Source organism: Armigeres subalbatus, chromosome 1 (genome assembly GCF_024139115.2).
Source record: "Armigeres subalbatus isolate Guangzhou_Male chromosome 1, GZ_Asu_2, whole genome shotgun sequence".
Taxonomy (NCBI): domain Eukaryota; kingdom Metazoa; phylum Arthropoda; class Insecta; order Diptera; family Culicidae; genus Armigeres; species Armigeres subalbatus.
The window spans coordinates 257,376,152-257,401,988 of record NC_085139.1 but is presented as its reverse complement, the minus strand read 5'-3'; the positions used below and the strand labels follow the sequence as shown (position 1 = coordinate 257,401,988).

At 39.4% G+C, this 25,837-nt stretch overlaps 1 protein-coding gene across 1 annotated transcript in view; it reads left to right on the top strand.

Moving 5' to 3' along the window:
• Positions 1-608: 608 nt before the first annotated feature.
• LOC134207232 (Ca(2+)/calmodulin-responsive adenylate cyclase-like) overlaps positions 609-25,837 on the top strand; it is a 220,384-nt gene continuing 195,155 nt past the window's right edge. The window contains exon 1 of the mRNA XM_062682953.1: positions 609-807. The gene's annotated coding sequence lies outside the window, so the exon portion shown is untranslated. The remainder of the gene's footprint in view (positions 808-25,837) is intronic.

Sequence of the window (25,837 nt, the reverse complement as noted above, 5' to 3'; positions counted from 1 at the left end):
CGACGTCGCCGGTTTCAACACTCGGCACGTCGTCGGTAGCGTCGTATGCAAGCAATCATTGATCAGCAGCAGACAGTGATGTCGATATGAACTATTGTGAAATCATAGCAGAAACATGTAAAATATCGATAAAATTAATAAATCTTTTCCTAACGCATTAGGTATTGATGCAAAAATAATATCTTATTGAGTCTGTTTTGAAGTGCGTTGTAAAAATTGAAAAATCGGAGCAAAAAATGATCTTGTTATTGGTGCGTTTGAGCAGCTGGCAACAACGGTTGAGGATGTAAACATAAACAGCCAGCATCGTGAAAACATAATCCATGAATATTCACCTAAATCAAAGAAAAACTAATGCTTTTCTAACAAATTCCATCAGCGAATCCCATACTTAGACTGTATTGATTATTACTGCGCCTAAATTGGGCTGAATTCTTGCGAATGCGTGCAATGTTTACTGTTGTCGGATGTTAACAAAAAATTAATCCCACGTGTATGCTTACTGAATTGGTATTGGAAGTTTCCACCACTACAAATCCACGGTTGATGATTCTTATGGCACAATTACATACAAATTTGAGTGTCACAACGCTTCACCTTAAAAAAGAGCAGTGAGTCTATGACGACAGAAATGTTTTGATTTTGATTGTTTTTGATCTTCTCTCTGAGTCGGACGAGAAGAGTTCTAACAACAACAACAATCGTTGGTGGTTGGGGAGACGATTTGCAATCAGCTGGGAGACGGAAAATTGCTGTTGGATTGATTGATTTGTTCTCGTTAAAGCGCAAGGAGGTGATTGTTAGACGGTAAGTGTTTCTCATTTAACATTAAGGTGTCTACTGGTCGGTGGTTTATTATTCATTTAGAAATGTTTCAGATGGTCGAGCTGTATCGATTTCACACCCATCAAAGCAGATCGTAAATAATCCCAGAAGTGGGAGAAAAACAAACCCGTTTCAAACTTTATTCGATAGAAAAACCCGAATAGAAAACGTCTCTCATGACAAAGAAAGTAAATGATCAAAGTATGCTTTGACGACATTCCAACCGTTCCCCATCAGCAGATGTGCTAAATTTCAAATTTTGAAATAAGTAAAACCTCTCATGGCCAACTTGACAATCTGTTCTATGCCGCGCAGACCAATCACCAATCGCAATTCCTCACGTTATTCGAAACCCTTTTCTTATTGCCACTACAAGCTGAAATACTACACATATTGGATTCCGATTTTGGCGGTCAATGTGTCACCGAGTTATTTATAAACCTTTTGGCTTGGTTGCTTTCGGGTTCGGGTTAGTGCGTTTACCGTCCGTCAGTCGTTGCGTCGCGTTGTGTCGTCCGCACCAAAACGATGTTTTCAAAACACTGTCATGGGCAAATGTGCGCTAAACGCGCGCTGTTATGCGTCGAGTAGCAACAGCACAACACGTTATTTATGACACCGATGGCCGGCCGTTCTTGTTGAATTCATGGAAACGAAACGGTGGCAGGAATGGGTTATGTCACCACCCGCCGGAGGTTGGTCATTTTTCGGACAGATTTATTCGTTTTTAATTAGTCACCGGATTAATGGTCTGTAAATTGTGAGTATTTAGTTTCACCTTCTGCGAATAATGAGATTGGCCTACTGTTTAACATTTATTGCTGATGTTACTAGTTGGACACGGTAATGCGACTAATAGTTGTTGGTTTTGGCGTCAAACATCAGCACTTATTTGTTGTTTGCGACTAAACGTAAAATGCAGAGTGTATGTAATTAAGAGTGGCGACACTGTCAGAATTGGAACAAAGTTTATCTGTCATTCCCATACAAAATCGTGTTCCAAACGAGCAGGAGAACTGTCAAATGCGGCACATGTCGCCACTCTTAATTACATACACTCTGGTAAATGATGATGACCGCCCACGGTCGCTGTTCCGTAGCTGCCAGGACAACAGTGGTTACACTGAGAACCAACAGATTATGTTGGGGACTAACATCATTCTTAATGTCATGGTTAAAAACAGGTGACGAAAAGCCGGCCGTGGTCGAATGTACGGTGCTTAAGGTGCAATCAATTTGGATCACTGGCTAACACTAAGAGGCCAAAGAAAACAGGTAATGCACATTGCATTTCCGGAAGGGTCTGAGAGTGGATCAGATTGATGGAACAAACACTGGGTTCTTTTATCAATGCTCCAGGAAGATTTGATGCTGAGCAAATAACTTGTCCGTGTGCAGTCGAACCGTTGTCTACAACTGACTGCCACAGGAGGGATCAGCAGCCAAATTCCGAAGGTTCAAGAAAAAATTGAAAAAAATCTTTATAGATAGAGATTTATAAATCCTCTTTCTCTTTCCATAAATCTCTTCTCTTCATACCGCATTCCGATAGTCTGAAGAGAAAGCAAAAACAAATTTTTTTGCGAACAAAATATTAGTTCACATATTTTCCACTACATGTCTTTTGACAACAATTTGCATAATGATTACTCAAAACATTCTCATATCGAAAATAAAACTTGCTTTTGCTTATTGTTACCGATATTAGCTAAGCTCTAGTTTAGCTTTAGCTTAGCTTTAGCTTAGCTTTAGCTTAGCTTTAGCTTAGCTTTAGCTTAGCTTTAGCTTAGCTTTAGCTTAGCTTTAGCTTAGCTTTAGCTTAGCTTTAGCTTAGCTTTAGCTTAGCTTTAGCTTAGCTTTAAGCTTTTAGCTTAGTTTTGAAGCTTTTTAGCTTAGCTAGCTTAGCTTTAGCTTAGCTTTTTAGCTTAGCTTTTAGCTAGCTTTTGCTTAGTTTTTACAGCTTTAGCTAGCTTTTAGCTTTAGCTTTTAAGCTAGCTTTTAGTTTAGCTTAGCTTAGCTTTTGAAGCTTAGTTAGCTTAGCTTAGCTTTTTGAGCTAGCTTTTAGTTAGCTTTTATTTAGCTTTTAGCTTAGCTTTAGCTAGCTTTAGCTTTTTAGCTTAGTTTAGTTTAGCTTTAGCTTAGCTTTAGCTTAGCTTTTTAGCTTAGTTTTAGCTTAGCTTTTAGTTTAGCTTTAGCTTAGTTTTAGCTTAGCTTTTTAGCTTTAGCTTTTAGCTTAGCTTTAGTTTAGTTTTTAGCTTAGCTTTTAGTTAGTTTTAGCTAGCTTTAAGTGCTTTAGCTTAGCTTTAGCTTAGCTTTAGCTTAGCTTTAGCTTAGCTTTAGTTTAGCTTTAGCTTAGCTTTAGCTTAGCTTTAGCTTAGCTTTAGCTTAGCTTTAGCTTAGCTTTAGCTTAGCTTTAGCTTAGCTTTAGCTTAGCTTTAGCTTAGCTTTAGCTTAGCTTTAGCTTAGCTTTAGCTTAGCTTTAGCTTAGTGTTTTAAATTGTAAAAATACGGCGTGAAAAAATGGGTTCTTTAGGAAACATAAACCAAAGAATAGATTGAGCGAATACAATTTTTTGACGGAAAGTTCAATTGTATATACTTATATCTTTAAATTACAAAGCAGAAAAATCTCTTATCGAATTTCTTCCACAAACATTGAAAAGATATTTAAATTCTCCTTTTTATTTGCATCCGTTTGCAATTTTTTTGAAAATCACTTCTGGTATTTGTTTTCTTACGTGAGAAACGAAGGAACAACAATATTTGCCTGAATGAGCAATCAACGATAGACTCGATCAAGTGGCAGATTGGAGCAGCAATCACCAAAAAAGAGTCCACGCACCGCCGTATGAAAATTGATCACGCTGCCGTATATTCTTTCCGACGCTGATGGCTATTGAAAACCTATGACATAGGCGCAAAAAATCTTAAAATCTTACTCATTAACCTTCATCGGATATTAGAAAAAACTTACGAATAAGATGTTGGGGTCATATTGACCCAGAAATGTAAATGCTTATAAAACAGTCAAATTATAACCGAATTGCAAAGTTTATATACCGTTCGAAAGATAAACTCATCAATTTTGTGGCTATGTGGTGATATGCTGGTTCTGGAGACAATGGCCACCGGGAAACGACTTCCACGGGGACCTTGTCGGTCATATAAGGGGAACATAAAAATCGCTCCATATATGCCATTCGATCGCTAATTCTTCATAAATTCTCTTAAAACGGTAATGTATGGTCCATGAGAGGGCTTCCGACGAAAGTGGCCACTCCTGGTACATGCAAAGGTGCCCTGGGGAACCCACAGGAGGGACATTTCCGTTTTAGCACCAAAATATGCAAATGCGGCGGCTCTTTCGTCATGATTTTCCACCAAACAGATAGTTATGCGCTTGAGATCGATAAGTGACCACATTGGCCACTCCTGATAGATGCAGGTGCCCCTCGGGGATCCCACAGGAGGAAATTTCCGTTTTAGCACAAAATATGCCGTGCGGCGGCTCTTTTGTCATGATTCTCTACCAAATAGATGATAATGCGCTTGAAATCGATAAAGACCACATTGGCCACTCCTGGTACATGCAAGGTGCCCTCAAACCTGCAGGAGGGACATTTCGTTTTAGCACCAAAATACCGTGCGGCGGCTCTGTCGTTATGATTTTCTACAAAATATATGATAATGCGCTTGAAATCGCTAAGTGACCACATTGGCCACTCTTGGAGCCTATGAGGTGATCCCGTGGAACCCGTAAAAGGGGACATTTCCGTTTTAACACCAAAATATGTCGTGCGATAGCTCGTTCGTCATGATTTTCCACAAAATAGATGATTATGTGCTCGAAATCGATAAGTGACCACATTGGCCACTCTTGGAACCTATGAGGTGCCCTTTGGGGAACCCGTAGAAAGGAATTAACCCGTAAAGGGGACATTTCCGTTTAAACTCCAAAATATGCCATGCGGTGGCTCATGCGTCATGATTTTCCACAAAATAGATGATTGTGCGCTCGAAATCGATAATTGGCCACTCTTGGAGCCTATGAGGTGCCCTCGGGAAACCCGTAAAAGGGGAAATTTCCGTTTTAGCACCAAAATATGTCGTGTGGCGGCTCTTTTATCATGATTTTCCACCAAACAGATGGTCATGCGCTTGAAATCGATAAATGATCGCATTGGCCACTCCTTGTATATGCAAGGTGCTCCCGGGGAACCCGTAGGAGAGGACATTTCCGTTCTGGCACCAAAATGTGCGGTGCTGCGGCTCTTTCATCATGATTTTCCACAAAATAGATGATTATGCGCTCGAAATCGATAAGTGACCACATTGGCCACTCTTGAAGCCTATGAGGTGCCTTCGGGGAATCCGTAAAGAGGACATTTTCGTTTTAACACCAAAATATGTCATGCAGCAGCTCTTTCGTCATGATTTTCCACAAAATAGATGATTATGCGCTTGAAATCGATAATTGATGGGATATTTCCGTTTTAACACCGTAAATGCTGAGCGGTGACTCTTTCGGTGTGTTTTCCCACCAAAGAGATGGTTATTCGCTCGAAATCAATAAGTGATCACATTGGCCACTCTTGAACCACGTTGGCTACATTTGAAACCCATGAGGCTCCCTCGGAGAACACGTAGAAGATGACATTTCCGTTTAACACCGAAATATGTCGTGCGGCGGCTCTTTCGTCAAGATTTTCCACAAAATAGATGATTATGCGCTTGAAATCGATGAATGACCACATTGGCCACTCTTGGAACCAATGAGATGCCCTCGGGAAACCCGTAGAAGGTGACATTCCCATTTTTATACCGAAATGAAAATGTGACCACATTTTCCATTTTGGAACCTATGAAGAACCCCCGTGAAGCTCATAGAAGAGGACATTTCCGTTCTTACTCTTACTCTTTACTTAGGGCCGATGCCGACGTAGCGTGTTTTCGTTGCGTGCACGCCGCGTCCACGCAAAGGTATCCGGCATCAAATGTAGTAGTGCACACGTTTACGTGTGAAAAAAACTTTACGTGAAAAACTTTACGTGGACATCGGCCCTTAAAGACATGCCGTGCAGCGGCTCTTTCACTATAATTTTCCATCATATAGTTGGTAATGCTCTTGAAATCTAATATCAACCTGGGGAACCCCAGGCCAAATTTCGGTAATTGCGGAGTGCCTTGAAGAATTCATTGAAATTGTCTGTGCACACAAAATCTAACTCACTTTTGAGGAACTTTTCCTCAACCGAATTGCTCGCAGTAAATAGCATTCGACGAAAATCCCGCCCTATTGTTTCCTATTGAAAATTGGCCAGATCGGACTATGGGCTCCGAAGTTATGGCCAAAATACTAATTTCAGCAGCTACATGGGAAAATCACTTTTCTGGCACTTATGCTCATCCGATTGGTTTGCAATAAGTTGCGTTCAGCAGAAAGTTTTGCAAATGAACAAATATGAAAAATAAGAGCTATCTACCTATTAGTGTTATATTAGACTTTTCTTATATATTTCTCAACCCTTTTGAAAGAACGATAAAGGCACCATCACCACTAGGTAGATTAATCTTTTTTTGCCTTTCTCGTACAACAAAGTTGTACCGAAAGGCTATATGATTGCTTCAAAAAGAACTTTTGATAGAAGGGTTGGAGACCCATAGTGTTATATACCGATCAACTCAGCTCGACGAACTGAGGTGATGTCTGTATGTGTGTATGTATGTATGTGTGTGTGTGTATGTGTACAAATTTTGTAGACACACTTTTTGGAACTTAGCATTATCCGATTTACTCGCAACAAGTTGTATTCAACGGGGAATGCGGTTCCATTGTTTGCTATTGAAAATTGGCTTGATCGGACATTGCATTTCGGAATTATTGAAAAATCATTGTTTTTTCCCAAGGGGGGACCCTTGGAAAAAAAAATTAAAACCATAAATTTTTTTTCCGAAAATGATGGCGATGCATTTTAACTAATGCAAAAACATGCAAAATGATCGAAAAAATGTAATCTATTCTACTAAAGAGCTTTTTTGACCTTTCCAATGTGATTCTTTTAAGATATTTTATAATGCACGAGAAAAGGCATCATCACTGCTAGGTGGATTAATCTCGGTTTTTCTTTTCTATCAAATAGGTCATTCATTCTGAACTTAATATCTACCACCTACAAGGTACCCGCAGGAGTCTCACAGAAAGAGAGATTATTTTATATCAAAATGTTGCGTTTTCGTATCATTGTCCACGGCGATCGGTGAAAACCTCAAACTTCTATGAATCAATATTGAAGGGACCATCGACTAATGGTAATATCGAGATGCGGAATAGAAAATCTTTGGAGAGCTGTTCGAAGGAATCATCACAGTAGCCCAGAAACTATTTTTAATTTGACTCAGTATACTCAATTTCAAATGAAGAACAATTTCAAGCGCATAACCAGCTTTTTGAAGACTTGTGGCCAGGGTAGACAATGATAGACGAAGATAGAGCTGCCGCAAGCGGCACAGTACATTTGATATAACCATGAAAATGTCCTCTCCTACGGGTTCGCAGGGCATCTGAAAGGTTCCAAGAGTAGACAATATCACTAATCAACTCCAAGCACATGACCATCTGTATGGTAGAAAATAACAAAGAAAGAGCCACCGCACGGCATATTTTGGTGTTAAAATGGAAATGTACTCTTATACGGGCTCCAGGGGCACCACATAGGTTCTAAGGGTGAACAATATGTCAATAATCGATTTCGAGGGCACCTATTTGGAGGAAAATCACGACGAAAGAGCCGCCGCATGACATATGGTGGTGTAAAAATGGAAATGCCATCTTCTACGTGTTCTCCGAGGGAGTCTCATAGGTTTCAAATGTAGCCAATGTGGTCACTTATCGATTTCGAGCGCACGTCCATCTGTTCGATGGGAAAACACAAAAAGAGCCGCCGCATGGCTTATATTGGTGTAAAAATGGAAATGTCCCCTTCTACGGGTTCCCTGGGGCCCCCTCATAGGTTCCAGGCGTTGCCAATGTGGTCACTTATCGATTTCAAGCGCAATGACATCTATTTGGTGGAGAATCATGACAAAAGAGCCGCCGCACGACATATTTTGGTGCTAAAACGGAAATGTCCCCTCCTGCGGGTTCCCCGGGGGCACCTTGTATGTACCAGGAGTGGCCAATGTGGTCTTATATCGATTTCAAGCGCATTATCATCTATTTTTTTGGAAAATCATGACGACAGAGCTGCCGCACGGTATATTTTGGTGCTAAAACGGGAATGTCCCTCCTGCGGGTTCCCTGGGGCACTTTGCATGTACCAGGAGTGGCCAATGTGGTCTTATATCGATTTCAAGCGCATTATCATCTATTTTGTGGAAAATCATAACGACTGAGCCGCCGCACGGTATATTTTGGTGCTAAAACGGAAATGTCCCCTCCTGCGGGTTCCCCGGGGGCACCTTGCATGTACCAGGAGTGGCCACTTTCGTCGGAAGCCCTCTCATGTACCATACAATACCGTTTTAAGAGAATATATGAAGAATTAGCGATCGAATGGCATATATGGAACGATTTTTATGCTCCCCTTATATGACCGACAAGGTCCCCGTGGAAGTCGTTTCCCGGTGGCCATTGTCTCCAGAACCAGCATATCATCACATAGCCACAAAATTGATGAGTTTATCTTTCGAACGGTATATAAACTTTGCAATTCGGTTATAATTTGACTGTTTTATAAGCATTTACATTTCTGGGTCAATATGACCCTAACATCTTATTCGTAACTTTTTTTGTGGGGCCGTTCCTGTTGCACCTTAAAATACTTTTTTCATGTCAGATGCTTCATTTCCACAAAATATTAAAAGTCAAGAAATTTCAGAACGATCGGATTATCAAGTAAAAAGTTATTCTATTTTAAAGTTTCGTTTTGGGTCATATTGACCCCAACATCTTACTAAGGTTAATGAAACACGAAGAGTGTCTATCCAGCATTACAGGCTCCGTCAACTGTCTGGCTAATTGTTTCACCCCCCAGGCCATTCATCCCCTTAGCACGGGTTGCCTGACACCTTGGGATTCGGGGTTGGGGACGTCATATTGTCAGCTTCAGTGTTGTACCGAGCCTGGCGATATTACCGGATTTACACCGTTACGCACTACTTAAGAGTATCCATATCCCAGCGTAACGGGAAAAATTATGCTTTTAGAATCTCTCCTGGAATTTCTTCAGAAACTCTTTCAGAATTGCTTCGAGAATTTCTCCTGAAAGTTAATCCACCAGAAATTTTTTCAAAATTTGTAATGAATTTTGTAATGAATTAGCATAGCATAGCATAGAAATCAATGTTGGTGTGGTCTTTGATCTATGATCTCCAATCTAGGACAAAAATCACGAAGGCATCAGAATTACTACTCGTGGCTACGCCCATATTTACGGTAACTTAGCAGGTAAAAGAAGTGTTGATGGACCCGCGGCTCAGCGATACCCTCATAAGTACTACGGAGTTGGATACTGGGGAAGGTATTCGTTTGGTCAGGGTTTACCTGCAGCTGACAATTTGACCATGGTCAACCCAGCATTACGGGTACAAACCATACCGATATTCCGGGGGAATTCCTGAAGGATTTTTTTTGGGTTGGTTCTGTGAAATGTTTGAGGACTCCGAGAAGGAATTTTAGTGACAATTTCTGGAGAAGTTTCCATGAGAGTTTCTAAGAACTTCTAAAGGAATTATTGGTACCCAGGTGAATTTATGGAGGAATTCATCACGAAATCTCTAGAGTATCTCCTATTAAAATTTATTGACTACAGAGGAGTTTTTAAATAAATTCCGAGGAACGGAAAGAAATTCCGGTTGAACTTCGGCTGAAATCATAGAGAAATTTTCGGATTTTTTTGAAGGATCTTCTTGGAGGAACTTCCAGAGAATTTTCTGAGAATTTTTAACGCCGCCGCCGCCATTGACAAAAAATAATCTTTAACGCCGGCCCCTGGTAGAGTCTAAACCAGGTCTAATAATAATCAATCCCTCTGCGCGATGTGCCTTTCTTTTATACACATTAATTCTGCAGTGCAATAACTGATTTGCGTGATTAAGCTCCGCCTATATTCATAGGAACGACTAATGAATGCAACAAAAAGCAATAGGATATGTGAGGTGGAAAGGATCCGTTTTGGTAAATGGTATGCCCACTAAATATGACACTTTTTGGAACTACTTCGCAGCTACTTTCGTACTTCTTCGGAACTATTTCTGAACTGCTTTGAAATTTCTTCGGAACTACTTCTGAATTACTGTCAGAATACTTCGAAATTGCTTTGGAACTTTGTTCAAATTACTTACGAACTACTTCGATCCTATTTAAACTCATATTCCTATTTCAACTGGGCTCGATACAAAGACAATTGTAACCCGTGGTGTCTACACAGACCTCAAGAGGTCATGATTTATGGCTTAGCTATGTCAAAACCTGGTATTCTAAGTTCTTCAAGTCATTCTGGATTTCAGACAAATCGGTCTACCAAGATAACTGGGCACGATATAGAGCCCATAGCATCCCATGGTATCCATACAGTGCCTTGGAGGTCATGCGCATGACTAACGATTTAGATATGTTTGGACCGGATATCTTCGGTTCCCCAAATCATTCTGGAATTCAGACAAATTGATCTACCAAGACATCTGAGGTCGGTATAAAATCAATAGCAAGCCATATTCGCCATCCAGGGCAGGATTTACGATTTAGAGATGTCCAATCCGAATGGTCTAAGCTCTCCAAATCACTGTGGAGTTCGGACTAATTGTTCTATGAAGCCAACTGGGCGCGCTACAAAATAAATAGCAACCCATGGTGTCCATATACAGGGGTTAGACAAAAAGATTGAGATAGGCAAAATTTTGTCAAAGTTGAAATCAGCATAACTTTACGTAGAATGGTCCGATTTTGATAAAACCGGGACCATCGGATGCAGACACACAGTTTCGATTTCAAGATCTCCAAATTTTTAAACCTCGTACGAATGTTTTGAATATTTCCTCTGCTTGAGTGTGTAGTGAAGATGGAACGGAACTATCAACGGAGCCTTCGTAAAGAACCTACAAAGTAAAAAATTGAAGACGATTATCGCAAAATTTCAGGCATGGTTTAAGAGTAAGAGTTGTGCTCATCCTCAATTATTTGAAAATTTGATTTTTCCCATCCCTGAAAGCAACAGTCCATCCGAAAGAGTGGGGAAACCGATCGATTCGGAAATTTGCCGATCTCATTGAAACGATTTAGAAGCTACATTGCATGCTCAACATAATGGATAAAATCATCGCAAAGCTGTTCAGCGGTGTTTAATTGAAAGAAGGCATCATTTCCTCTGTTTGATCTTATTGATTTCAAGAAGAAGGCATTCCTCTGTTCGCGGTGGACATTTGACTTACAGAAGTGCTTTATGTTTCAGAGTAGACTTTTTCGTAAACCGTTTTCCAGTGTTACAGACAGCTAGGCGAAGAAAATTCCTTACGTAGCCCACACCGACCTGATCTCATCTGTGAGTTGTTCGTAAAGAAAGTTATCAATTTTTTCCACTTTTGAAAGCGGATTTCTCCAACGTTTGGTTGAAGACGATGAAATAATCTTTATTTTCGGATATTTCAGGCGTTTTCCTGATTTAGCAGATTCTAAAATCTTTGCAGATTTAAGGAGCCTCTAGTTTTACATATTATTTGTTATCCCTTTTTTCAGATTCTGAAGTTGGCTTAAATATTCCATATTCAAATCATTGTCATGACCTAAACTTTTCAAAAATCATACAATTCCTTAATATTCCCACATACTCTAGACCCAAAAATGCCCAATTTTTGCATTACGTAGTTATTGGATCTTCCCTTACGGATTTTTACAGACTACGCGACCAATCGTGATTAGGATGCGGAACATTTTTGAGATCCTGGTGATTTTGTTCTGTTTTGTTCGGTCAGTGCGTACGCATTCGATCGTGTTTCATATGACAGAATGCGCATTTTGTTGTGCTATGCGCAGCACACAGAACCAGTGACGTTTCCTCAATCCAAACCTCAATCTACCTGTGCACTGGACTTACATTTAAGGCACCTAGGGGCAATTTCTTCACCTCCGCTTAACTCTTTAGCGGTGCTTACCCATGCACTTAAACTTGGTGTAAGCACTAAGGGGAGGTGAAGGAATCACACCTTATAGGCGGAAATGCATAGAATAACTAGATTTTCGTTAGCTTAGACGGCTCTGATATTTTTTTATTTTCCGTTCGAGCTCTAAAATTATCAAAAAAAAAATTTTTTTTGTGTCAGTGCACAGGTAGTGCGGATACGCGACACCAATGCACAGAACGCTTGTGTGATCTTCCCAAATATTTTGTTCTGCTTTGTGCGGGCCATAAGTTAATTAGTCGTAGTTTCGTCAGACACGCTATTTGGATAGGAAGAAACGTGAATGGAATAATTTAAATACGTGCTAATACACCCCATCCCATAGATCGCATCGGTTACCTAAGTGAATCTAGATAAAATATCCTTACCAGACGAGCCAGCCTCGGTCTGAAAGTCTCACTAAAAAGGCAAACAAAAAAATAACCTTTGTAACTAACACAATACCCTTTCCCAAGACAATCGTGGAGATGCAGAGGTATTCTTTGTATCTACTAGCCAAGAAATTCGAACTTTCAATCCTTTCCGTCCTATATTGCAGTTATTACGTGGACAGCGCCGTTACTGACTGTAAATACTTGAGCTTCCGAAACGTTTACATTGAACTAGCCCCAAGCCCCATTGATTTGGATCTCTATACATTTTTGCAAGTAGAGATGAGTGTTCGACTGTAATATCTGTAATTATGTTGGTATATTCGGTTGTGCACTCCAAGAACTCGGTCAGAACGATAAGTTTATGTTCGTCTCTACGTTTCGGCACTGATTAGTACCATCTTCAGGGGATAATAAGGTGGTACTAATCAGTGCCGAAACGTAGCGACGAACATAAACTTATTGTTCTGACCGAGTTCTTGGACCATTTTTGCAAGTTCTAGTCAATCACGGAGTAGCAACTACGAATTGTAAGGTCATAATGCTCATGCTCACGATTTTTAGACGTATCCATTCCTATTTCCGAGTTCCATAGGTTCTCTAGATTTTAAGATTCAACATGGAATGAGGGATATTTTCCGAAACACCTAGCAATGCGGGACAAGTATGCCAAATCCGGGACTGGAAAGGAAGAAGAAAAAAGGAAGAAGGAAGAAGAAAGGAAAAAAAAGAAAACGGAAGAAGAAGAAAATGGAAGAAATAAGAATAAAGAAAAAAAGAAGGAAAAGGGAAGAAGAAAGAAGGAAGGAAGAAGAAGTAAAAAAGAAGAAGGAAAAAAGAAGAATGAAAAAAGAAAAAGGAAGAAGGAAGAAGAAGGAAGAAAGAAGAAAGAAGAAGGAAGAAGAAAGAAGAAGGCAGAAGAAAGAAGAAGGCAGAAGGAAGAAGGAAGAATGAAGAAATGAGAAGGAAGAAGGAAGAAAAAAGAAGGGGGAAGGAAGAAGGAAGAAGTAAGCAGGATGAAGGAAGAAGGAAGAAGGAAGGATGAAGAAGGAAGAAAGAAGAAGGCTGATGGAAGGAGCAAGAAAGAAGAAAGAAAAGGAAGAATAAAAAAAGAAGAAGGAAAAATAAGGAGGAAGGAATAATGAAGAAGAAAGAGATAATAAGGTGAAGAACTTCTCATTTTTCACTTTTTGCTAATTCGACCTAATGACCGTTGCGCCTAAAGACCATTCGTCCTAACGACCTTCGGCCTAATGAACTAACACCAGTTAAGGAGTCTCCTGAGAAAAAAATGTGGATGCGTGCCATGGATGGTAAAATGCAGTCCCATGCCAAGGACTTGGGAGCTGGTACAAACCATGTGACCGAAAATCATTTGTAACCGATGGATTTTCAAAATTAAAGAAAACAAAACTGGTGAAATCGTCAAATTTAAGGTTAGAGTTGAAGCCCAAGGTTATAACCAAAAGTATGGTGAATAGACTTCGATCAAGACTACGCGCCGGTCGTAAGTCAAACGACTTTGCGAACATTATTGGCGATTGCTGGAAAAGTAATGTTCCGACATAAAGACTGCGTATCTTTTTGTGTACATTGAAGAGGAGATGTCCCTGATAAGGACGACTGGGCTCGCAGGCTGAGAAGAAGTATCTGTGGTTTGAAATAGTCCACTCGATGTTGGTATGAGAAACTTACAGAAGTCTTGACGGAGCTTGAATTCAGCTGGAGTTCGACGGACCAGTGCCTGTTCATCAAAACCCTCAAGTATAGTGGTTAGCGTTTGTGCGAAACTTACGTGATCGACGTGACGTTCAGATAGTGTACTGCCCAACCACGTCGATGGTGGCGGATATTTTAACGAAGCCACTTGGCAGTATCACAGATAACAGATATTGAGGCTGGCATCCAATACGTGTGTAAACATCCGCAACCGTTAATTCAAATGTATTTTAAATTGGGACCGCGTTTAGCAATCGATTGAAGATGACGCAAGGATCATTGTTATTGAAAACGCAGCGCTGAATGCGGCTGTCAAATGCATTGGCAGAGTTCGACGGTGATAAATCAGCAGCGTCCGTATGTACTGCCGCAATCAGTTGAGTAGATGGCAGTAGTGGGCCAACGTATATCAATTCAAAAGTTTACACAGGATTTTCAATAAAATTTGTTCTAGCCTTAATATCTGTTATCTGTGGCAGTATCAAACATCACACTTTAAAAATTCTAGTATCAATGACAAAGTGTTAGATAATTGTCTAAAGAAACTATTAACGACTTATGCTTCTATTGCGTGGAGTAAAATTGATGATTCAGGCGACATTTCTATGAAAAGGTCTGAAAAATCACAAATCTCGTTTGATGCACTCTAAATCTCCATGGATTTGGCTGAAAATTGGTCAGTAGACTCCATTTGAACTAGAGGGATGGCACTTTAAATCTGGAATACTTTTAAAAATGGTGAACCGGTCTACTGTTCATGTTATGCTTTTTTATGCAAATAATCGTTAAGCTTTCTTAAGTTTTTGACGTAGGACTTACGTCTTTCTTTACTATACCGGGTGTCATTTAGATTTTTGGAAATCGAGAGCGTTACGCTGAGAGGGAAGATTTTGAACATTACTTGCGCCTTTATCTTTCGATGGATTTTTAAGATTTTTATATCAATCAACTCGGACACTCTCCACCATTTTGCCTATTTCATTGAAACTCAAGATTATTAACGATAAGATATTGAAATTTTCAATTCTTGTCAAAGCCAGTAAAAATTTCATATGTAACCAATCCCGTGCATTCCTAACACGGACATCAGAATGCGGTATGTCACGGGCCTTCTGGTCTACCGGAAGATTTTCTTTGTGTATAAAAGAAGCAGTGCCTGCCGCGTGCGAGTCATTATTGTCGGGCCGGCACCAAACCGGACCGCGCGATTGAGCACTCGCGCTGCGACGCAAGTCGCGACAATTTGAAATATTTCATTATTGGTGCGCATCATGCACGCATGGATGTACTATCATGCGCACTAATCAGAAATGACTTGCGACGTCTGATAACTGCAGATATTTCATTTTATTGAAAACAAATTTTCGATTTTCTACTATACACGGAATACAATTTGTGACTGCAGCGCGTACCTACTGACGTGCTTTTAGCTCGCGCATTTTTCGTTTCGTTCGTTCGTTCGCTGTGTTTACCTACACAGCGACAGCATGCACCAGCGGTAGAACTGCCGGTGGGTCAGCGAATATGCATGAAAGAAGTGGGCGCATTTTTTTGTCATTCTGTGCTTGATGATGGTCGGATGCAGTGATGTCGGTGGCGATGGATGCAATCGCCCATCGAATCGTTCGGAGTTCACGGCTAGAGGCCGATGATGGCTGAGGCAGCGAGGGCAACGGTGGTGGATGAAGAAAAATAAAATTAGAGAGATTTGCTCTGCTCATCCAGGTGATTGGTTTCATAATCCAAATGATCCCGGGATGGGTCATATGACTGTCATATGACTGACCATATGTAAAGTTGTGCTTGGTACTAAACGACACGTACATTAAAACATGGTTCTGATTCCCCTGCAAAACAAATCAACTACACTGATGAAAATAAATCCGCAAAAAATAATTTCCAGAAGAATATTTAAATAAACTATATCTTATTCTTTGTTTTTCATTTTCTGAGAAATTGTATTATTAAACTTGACGTAGACTCGGAGTCTGGAATCAAAACATTAAATTATTTTTTGTTGACGTATTAGCAGTACCTCCTCTATTGTAGTAGGGTTACTGCTCCTTGGCTTGTTTTTTATTGTTGTGATTTTTTCAGCAGTAAGCACTCATGTTAGCAAAAGGAAGCATCGAAATTGGTGCTGTATCTCTTTGTTTGGAAAATAAAACAGTTCCTCTCAAATAGAATATTTTGTCCAAATTTTTGTCTGAAAATTTTATCAGTGGCGTTTCCCTAACCTCAACTTACCTGTGCACTGAGTTTAAATTTAAGGAATTGGTGTGCGGAAATGCCTAGAATAACTAGATTTTGATTAGTAAAACCTACCCTGATAATTATATTTTCCATTTGGGCTGTCCAAATATTAAAATTTTCACTTTTTGGGTCAGTGCACAGGTAAAAAGTGAGGTTACGCGACGCCAGTGAATTTTATAAATAGAATTTTTAAACTTCAAATACTATAAATCTATAAATGCCCGAAATTTGCTTGAGTAAATAAGGGCTTAATAGTTAGAATCAAAGCAATTCTAATTATGTAAGGTACACTGGGGGAAGTGGAAAAAGGGGGTAAGTGTAAAAATCGACTCGAAAAATTGGAATTGTACATACTTTACAGTTTTTACCACATCATAGCATCATGCAATGTTATACTTTGATGGTCACACTAATACAATGTTGAAATTTGTATAACACAAACACTAACATGGTTAACGCTTGAACTGTAATTTTAGATTTCGCGAAAAATTGATATTTGCATTCATAAAATTAATTCATATTTGCTCCAATTGTTCTTTTTTCAAGTGAATTTATATCACAGGTGACCATTATAATCCAATTAAACTAATCCCATTCAATTGGTAGTGGTTTGTACCAAGAAAGCAAATAATTCAAAGATTTTACACTTACCCCAGGTATCAAACACTTTGGGGGAAGTGGATAATGTTCTAATTACGCAATTTTTTTCTTCCCTCCAGGGTTTATTTCGATTGCTGTGAATCTTAATATGTTCCTTCTTTGTTATCATTGTGATTCCAGTGGTGATTGGACTCATATAAATGAGAAAATGCCTGATTAATCCACCTATCGGTATTGATGCCTTTCACATGTTTTCCATATAAAAAAATATATATAAGAAAGTTAAATATAGCACTGATAGGTAAACATATTGTATAATTCACATTAATTTTTATTCCTAACAAGTTTCGCCGTTGAATGCAATTTTTTTGTGAACAAATCGGTTAAGGACAAGTGCTTAAGAATAGCTGATAATTTTGTACGTGCTTTGCGCACACACATACATACAAATACGCACATACAGACATCTTCTCAACTCGTTAAACTAAGTTGATTAGTTTATAACCCTGTAAGTCCCATTTTTCCTTTAAAATGTTCACCTTTGGGTGAACATATAGACTTTACGTACACGTAGAGTCCGAGAATGCAAAACCAGCCCTCCCCTAGCTATTACGAGAATTCCTTGAGGATCTATTCCGTTAAGGTAATGAAATTATTCCACAAAAGATGCTCAGAGAAATTATCGTATTGATTTTAGTTATATGTAACTACTCATCACTATTGAAGGTCAAGGCAACATGGGTTTTCCACTTACCCCATCCCACTAGGGTAAGTGGAAAAACAACTCCTTATTTTAAAATCTATTTCCATAAATGTCAAGTGACCAAAATGGTATGAATTACCGCACAGTTGGTGCAAAATTGACTGTTTTTGATAGCCCATTTGGATTGAACGCATTTAATTCATTTAAACTGGTTTTAGACTAATTCAAACCTGCACTATCGATTTTTCCTTTTCCACTTCCCCCAGTGTACCTTATTTAATTATTAGTTTTATTTCCAGAAGTTTTGAATAAACAAATCGCTAATAATTCTACACAGCATGGAAGTTGTCGTTTCCAATATCAATACCTATAATCAAACTCCATAGATCCAAAAGTTAGAAGTTAAATGTAAATACATTACGTTTATACAAGTCCTACGTCTACTTGCGGTTATGTTGTAAACATTACCCATTGCTCTTTTTCGTTAAGTTTTTCTAGTTACTTAAAAGTAAAGAGTGTCATAACTAATGAACCATTTGACTTTACTGTTACTCTCCAAATTTAGATAAAAAATATCTGCACTGCATATGTTTTCAAGTACACCCAAAAAAATCTGCACGTTGTTTCCACCTGAAAAAGTACGTAGATTTTTTCCACCTGAAATTCACGTAACTTTTACCTGATTTTACGATAGAATTTTCATTCTACGTGAAAATCAGGTAAGTTCTATCTGAGTTTTAAATAGAATTCACCGGACACGTAAGTTTCACCTGAATTTTCTGAAGCATTTGCAGTTACGTGTGTACGTTAAATGTACCTGAAAATTCAGGTGGAAACAACGTTTAGATTATTTGAAGTGTAGCTGTGTCGATAACCCCGTGCAGTGCTGCAAGTTTTCTTTGTTTTCCGGTTTGAATATAATCAGAAGTGGGCCTCGTTGCCAGTTCATCAGAGACATGCTAAGCTAACAGTTTTTGGACTAAATTTTCCAAGCAGAAAAACGCACCACTGTCACGGAGCTCCTAGAACATGACTTAATTTCGAATGTTTGTTATTGTTCGCCGATATCGCTCAATTAAACACCCGACCATGTCCCGTTCTAAGCGCTGCACCCATGGCAGCGATAAAGACACAGACCCACATGTCTTTCAACGGCCATCGACAATAGATAAATAATGTGCTTCCAACGAAAGTTTACACCTTGGTCTCTGTTTTTTTCTTGATTGTAAACAAACCAATCACCATAACTGTAATCGTATCGCATATTGCTGATGTGTGCGCATCAAAAGACGCTGCTACTGCCGTGTTGCCCACGCACTCGCGGCTGGATAAATATTTTCATTCCAATAACCGTTCCGTTTGTTTTGAATCCATATTGCCCATCAGACCACCGACGATTGATGATGAATGTCATATGCGAGTTCGAGTTCAAACTTTGAGGTTCGGGTGGTGACGACGACGACACCGATCGAAACTGGCGGGGCACCGTTATCGATTGCAGACCAAAAATTTTATGTGACCGACCGATCGTTTTAACTGTCCGATTGTAAGCATGGCTGGCGGGGTTTGCTTCAATAACTGTACGTTCGACGAACGTTGACCGTTGCTGATTACTCGGTTTGATGGATTTTCGGCGGTCTTTCAATTTCGGAATGCTAATTACCGAGTCGCAAAGTTTTTTTTTGTTTTTCGCCAAGACGATAACGCCCACGAAAGATTAAATTTTATGTTTCGATTCGGCGGAAATTGCATTCTTAACTCAGTGGGAGAGTCGATGTCGAAGCGGATCGACTCGACGACGACGACGACGGCAAGGCACGTTTCTGTTTTCGCCCTTGAGGGTGAATTCCGCTGAGCTTCCTCATGCGTGACCGACCGTTCGTTCGAGTGCTCTGACTGACTGGCATGGTAATTTTTGCTCCGCAAAAAATGCATTTTTTTTTCCTGCAGGGCTCCAAATTGAGGTACTCACCACGAATCCGTGACCAATTAGTCCACCAAGACTCGGTAATTTATGTGCACTGTGTTGCAGCAGCCAGCAGCGCAAGTTTTCCACGGAAGAACGAGCGTAATTTCATTCAAGTTTTAAAAATAATTTAGCCAGCCAGCGCTTTGTGCGGGGTTATGAACTCATTCCGAGTCTTCAACTGGTTCGGTATAAGCCGCCGTATGCGTCACGATTCAATTTGGATTTGCATATCAACCACGAAGACGGCGACAACGGCGACGACTGCCGTGTCCTTGCCACATTCTATGGAAATTATTCGCCAGTCGTCGCCGGCCACGTCCTCACTGTGCTAAATGCCCGCACATAAACAATGCCTGCTATTCTTTCGTTTCTATCCGTGGCGATCTATCAACGAATACGAATGTGTGTGTGCATGTGAATTCCCCGCTGAAACAATTGAATTATTAATGAAGAATTTATTCAGAAATATTCTTCCACAACAGGCCCATTTTGTTGCAACTCACGCGAGATGATGATAGTGGATGCGATGCGGTCGTGAAACGGGAGTCGAAGACACGACGGCGGCAACGGCGGTATGATAAATGAAAACAAATTCTTGTGATCGGTTTTTATTGCCGCGTTGCTGACACCACAAGACTAAACGTTGTCGAGTCGAGTCAGAACCGCGCTTCTGTTTGTCTCTACTGATTATGTTTTTGTTTTTCGTTCCAACATAAACAACAAAGGAACACCGCGCGGTATCATTTTTCCTCGTTTCACCGATGGCAGCGCAGTGCCGCTGCAGCGGTGACGGAATACAACTCGCCCATTATCGTAGGAGGCGATGATTAACCGCCGTTCGTAGAAACTCAGCACAACAGAGCTCTAATCTAACTAATAGTAGCTGATGACCGGTTTCGGAAGTGTGCGACCGGGCACGTGCGTAGAATGCGAAGAATTTCTTGATCAGTGCAGGATCGCGATTTAACGATTCAACTGCCAAAGGTGCTGCAAGGTGCGAGTGTGATTTCAGCAGGCCATTATCTTCGGGAAGCTATCGTTTATTTGCTCGCACACACCGCCTGACTCTTTGAAGGAAGTGCAGCTCGGCGAGGGAGGCTAACTGCAGTAAAATTTTATTGCTCAGGGTTGCAAGTGGAAAATTTGCCGCAGCGATATTCAGTTTGCTTAGGATTAACCTACGAATGTTTTATGACGCTTTCGATAAAACGTCTTAATAATTATTTATTGTTTATGGCTTAATTCAAATTGCAATGATAAAAAGTGATCCTTCAATGTTTCTTATTAAATTTCACCATAACTTATCTAGGCTCACCTTTGAAATGCTTTACTCACAGGAGATGTATAGATGCTTTGAATGACTATCATTCTGATTCCACGTGAAATTGAAATCATAAATGACATTATTGAAATTCTTGATTATAATACATAAGCAGCATAAGTTTTTGGCAAGATTGATCATGTGAAGTAAATAAGATTGTACCATTTTGGTGCAGATTTATCATACACAGAAAAAAAATGAAAACTAATCAGCGCGTAAAAAATACAGGCGAGGAAAATTACACTATTCTTAGCATACATGAATCTTTCACATCAATTTCACCCTAAATTGGTATAGCATTATGCCACTTAGTCGACTAAACATAACATAATGCAATACAAATTGCATACAGTCAAGAGAAAATATCGTTTGAGATTACGCTCTTTTTAGCATTCCCTTTATGTGCATTACTTTCGTGTAAATTTCAACAACTTTTTCTATAAAGCCCATTTTTCGTCATTCCTTAAAAAATAGCATGTGCAACACGTTGCAAAACTGGATTTTTTCAGCACTAGTAGTATTTAAACGTACAACTCGTGCTGAAAAAATAGTCTTTTTGCAACTAGTTGCACAAACTACTATTGATACTGATTCACTGGACGACAAATTCAGAAACAAATAGATTCACGATGTTTATGAATTTGTGTTTGTTGTTTTGACCTCTAAAAGCGACTGATCCACCCGATTTGGATAATAATTTACTATGTTCTGCTAACGGAAGTCCTTCGTAGCTTAGTTGGTTAAAAGCACCAGTCTAGCGTAACAATAGGTTTGGATATCCGAAACTTTTCAACAGAATTGTAAGTATAAAAGCGTATGGAGACGCATGGTATCTTGAAGCCCCGCTCTTTCGACAGTGATTGGTGTCGAGCGAACGAGGTAAAATCTTAATTCGACAAACTGGCTACCCTACACTTATTCATTTGATACATGTTTTGCAACTCTTTTTGCTTTTTTCTTCTGGTTCTTCCTAACTAGGCTGGATTAATAATGCAGGCACTTTAGTTCTTCCCATTGTGTTGCATGGTGCGTTTCTAAGCGGGCTTGGTAGTCATATGGCTACTGCTTCTGCCTCATATGCAGGAGGTCGTGGGTTCAATCCCAGGTCCGTTCCATTCTCCTACTTTGTATCTTTCTCTTTATTTCTCATGTTCTAGCAATCGCTAGAACTGGAAATGGACTTCCATACCGTTTCCATTACTATTCCTATACCTTCAACTTAAGTATTCTATCAGTAATCTGCTAGAATTGGAAATGAACTATAGAGCTCGTTTCCTACATCCAATTAGAAATTCCATCAGTTACCTTCTCCTATCTATCACATTGGCAGCTCGTTAACCAAGACGGACCTCTGCCTCTCCAACCTAACCCAGAAATTCCAACAAATTCCGCATGAACTCGTGGCAAGTGCAGAGGTATATTCGGCTTGCAGTGGGCGAGTGATTGCATCATCATTTCCTCCCCCTTCTCTACATTGACTTGCATTCTGACGTGGCAGGCGCCAGTATGACCTAACAAATGAGATCACCAGTACTTGTACATTGAAGATGTGTGCTAGTCCCAAGCAAACATCTGTTGGTTCCCTGTGCAAGAACAGCTGATCTGGTCATAATGGAGTAGCAACTACGAGCAGTCAATCAAGCTCAAGCTCAAGCTCAAGCTGTGTTGCATGGTGCGTTTCGCATCCTTCAGCATCCAGACCTCAGCCGTTTTTCAACCAAATCTCTTGATTTTTTCACAGAATAATCTGTGGGATGTCAAAAATCGGCTGCTGAAGGCCGATTAGATTTTCATTTCATTTCATCATTTTCAACCAGCCGGATAGTTCCGTTTCACGTTTTTTGCAGTCTACTTGTGGCTATCCAGCATGTTGCATGCAAGTCGTATCACATCACACAGCAGAAAAATTTGGATGAATCATAGTTCAGTCATGGAAATCTAAGGATTATTTTGAGGAAGCTAGAATTTTGAAAAATTAAATCCAGGATCAATCAAAAACATAACCTAGCGAGTTTCTAGAAGTATGACAATTTTAGATGTTCAATGAAAAAATCGTGACGAAGGCGAAGGTGGTTTAAATATTGGCAATTTTTGTGTAATATATGTTATGGGTCTTTCTTTAGTAGAACAGAACAATTTTTGAATGAGTACAATATGATAGCAAACAACAGACTAAAAAGTGAATAAAATCTTTTATTTATTTATTTATTTACTGTGTCGTCAATCAATTGATAATAGTTAACAATAGTTCTTTCAGGAATTCATTTTAAATTCCATCAGGAATTCTTTTTAAATTCCATCAGGAATTCATTCCCATTCCCAGGAATTCATTCCCATTCCCAGGAATTCATTCCACATTCATTCTGAATTCCCCCAGGAATTCCTTCTGAATTCCTCCAGGAATTCCTTCTGAATTCCTCCAGGAATTCATTCTGAATTCCTCCAGGAATTCATTCTGAATTCCTCCAGGAATTCATTCTGAATTCCCCCAGGAATTCATTCTGAATTCCCCCAGAAATTCATTCTGAATTCCCCCAGGAATTCATTCTGAATTCCCCCAGGAATTCATTCTGAATTCCCCCAGGAATTCATTCTGAATTCCCCCAGGAATTCATTCTGAATTCCCCCAAGAATTCATTCTGAATTCCCCCAAGAATTCATTCTGAATTCCCCCAAGAATTCATTCTGAATTCCCCCAAGAATTCATTCTGAATTCCCCCAAGAATTCATTCTGAATTCCCCCGGAATTTATTCGGAATTCCCCCAGGAATTCATTCGGAACTCCCCCATGAATTTATTCGGAATTCCTCAGGAATTCATTCTGAATTCCCCCAGGAATTCATTCTGAATTCCCCCAGGAATTCATTTTGAATTCCCCCAGGAATTCATTTTGAATTCCCCCAGGAATTCATTTTGAATTCCCCCAGGAATTCATTTTGAATTCCCCCAGGAATTCATTTTGAATTCCCCCAGGAATTCATTTTGAATTCCCCCAGGAATTCATTTTGAATTCCCCCAGGAATTCATTCTGAATTCCCCCAGGAATTCATTCTGAATTCCCCCAGGAATTCATTCTGAATTCCCCTAAGAACTCATTCTGAATTCCCCCACAAAATCATTCTGAATTCCCCCAGGAATTCATTCTGAATTCTCCCAAGAATTCATTCTGAATTCCCTCACGAATTCATTCTGAATTCCCAAGAAATTCATTCTGAATTCCCCAGAAATTCATTCTGAATCCTCCCTGGAATTCATTCTGAATTCTCCTGAATTCATTCTGAATTCCCCTGAATTCATTCTGAATTTCTGAAATTCATTCTGAATTCCCCTTGAATTCATTCTGAATTCCTGGAATTCATTCTGAATTCCCCTGAATTCATTCTGAATTCCTGGAATTCATTCTGAATTCCTGGAATTCATTCTGAATTTCCCTGAATTCATTCTGAATTCCCCAGGAATTCATTCAGAACTTCCTTAGGAATTCATTCTGAACTTCCCCAGAATTCATTTTGAACTTCCCCAGGAATTCATTTTGAACTTCCCAGGAATTCATTCGGAATTCGCTCAGGAATTCATTCTGAATTCCACAGGGTTTGTACGACAAAGGTCGAAGGTCAAAAAGTCGAAGGCCAAAAGGTCGGGGGACAAAAGGTCGAAGGTCAAAGGTCGAAAAACAAAAGGTCGAAGGATCAAAAGGTCAATAGAACAAAGGTCGAAACAAAAAACTGCGTCAAAAGGTCGAAGGACGAAAGGACGAACGGTCTTTCTTTTTTTATTGCTTCTTCCTTATTTCTTCTTCATTTTTCCTTCTATTCTCTTCTTCCTTTTTCCAACCCACTTTATATGTTTCCTTCCTTCTTTCTTCTTTCTTCAATGTTTCATCTTTTCATTTCTAACTTCTTTCTTTTTTCCTTTTTTCTTCCTTCCTTCCTTCATCTTTCTTCCTTCTTTCTACCTTTTTTCTACATTATTTCTAACTTCTTTTTCCCTTCTTTCTTCCTACTTGCTTTCTTCCTCCTTTCTTCCTTCTTCTTATTTCTTCTCTTTATTCTTCTCTCTTTCCCTTTTTTAGTCCTTTTTGTTTCCTGTTCTTCTTCCTTCTATCTTTTACTTTCTTCCTTTTCCTCTTCTTTACTCTTTTCTTTTCGCTTCTCTTCCTTTTTTTCTTTTTTCTTCCTTGTTTCATCCTACTTTCTTTCTTTCTTCCGTATTTCTTTTTTCTTTCATCCTACCTTTTTCCTTTTTCTTTCTCTTCCTTCCTTCCTTTCCTTTTTCTTATTTCTTTCCTCGTTCTTTTTTTATCCTTTCTTCCTTTTTTCTTCTTTCTTTCTTCCATCTTTATTCCTTCTTTCCACCTTCTCCCTTCCTCGTTTTTTCATACTTTTTTCCTTCTTTTTCTCTACTTTCTTTCTTCTTTTTTCTTCCTTCTTTCTTTCTTCTTCCTTTTTGTTTCATGTTTTTCTTTCCCTTCCCTTCCCCCTTCTTCCTTACTCATTTCTTCCATCTTTTTTCTCTTTTCCTGTTACTTCTTCCACCTTCTTTCTTTTGTTTTGCTTGATTGTGTCTTCTCTCCTTCTTCTTCCTTCTTCTATTTTACCTTTTTCTTTCTTCTTTCTTTCTTCCTTCTTCCTTCTTTTTTCCTTCTTCCATCTTCCTTCTTCTTTCTTTCTTTGTTCTTTTTTCCTCTTCTGTTCTTTTTCTTTCTTCCTTTCTTTTGGCTACTATATATGTTTCCTCCTTTCTTCTTTTTTCCTTTTCACTTCTTATTTACCTCTCACTTCTTACTTCTTTTCACTTCTCACATCACATTTTTCACTTGCCACTTTGTACTTTTTATGTCTTCCTTTCCACTTCTCACTTTTCACTTTTCACTTCTTACTTCTCATTTATCTATGCTCACT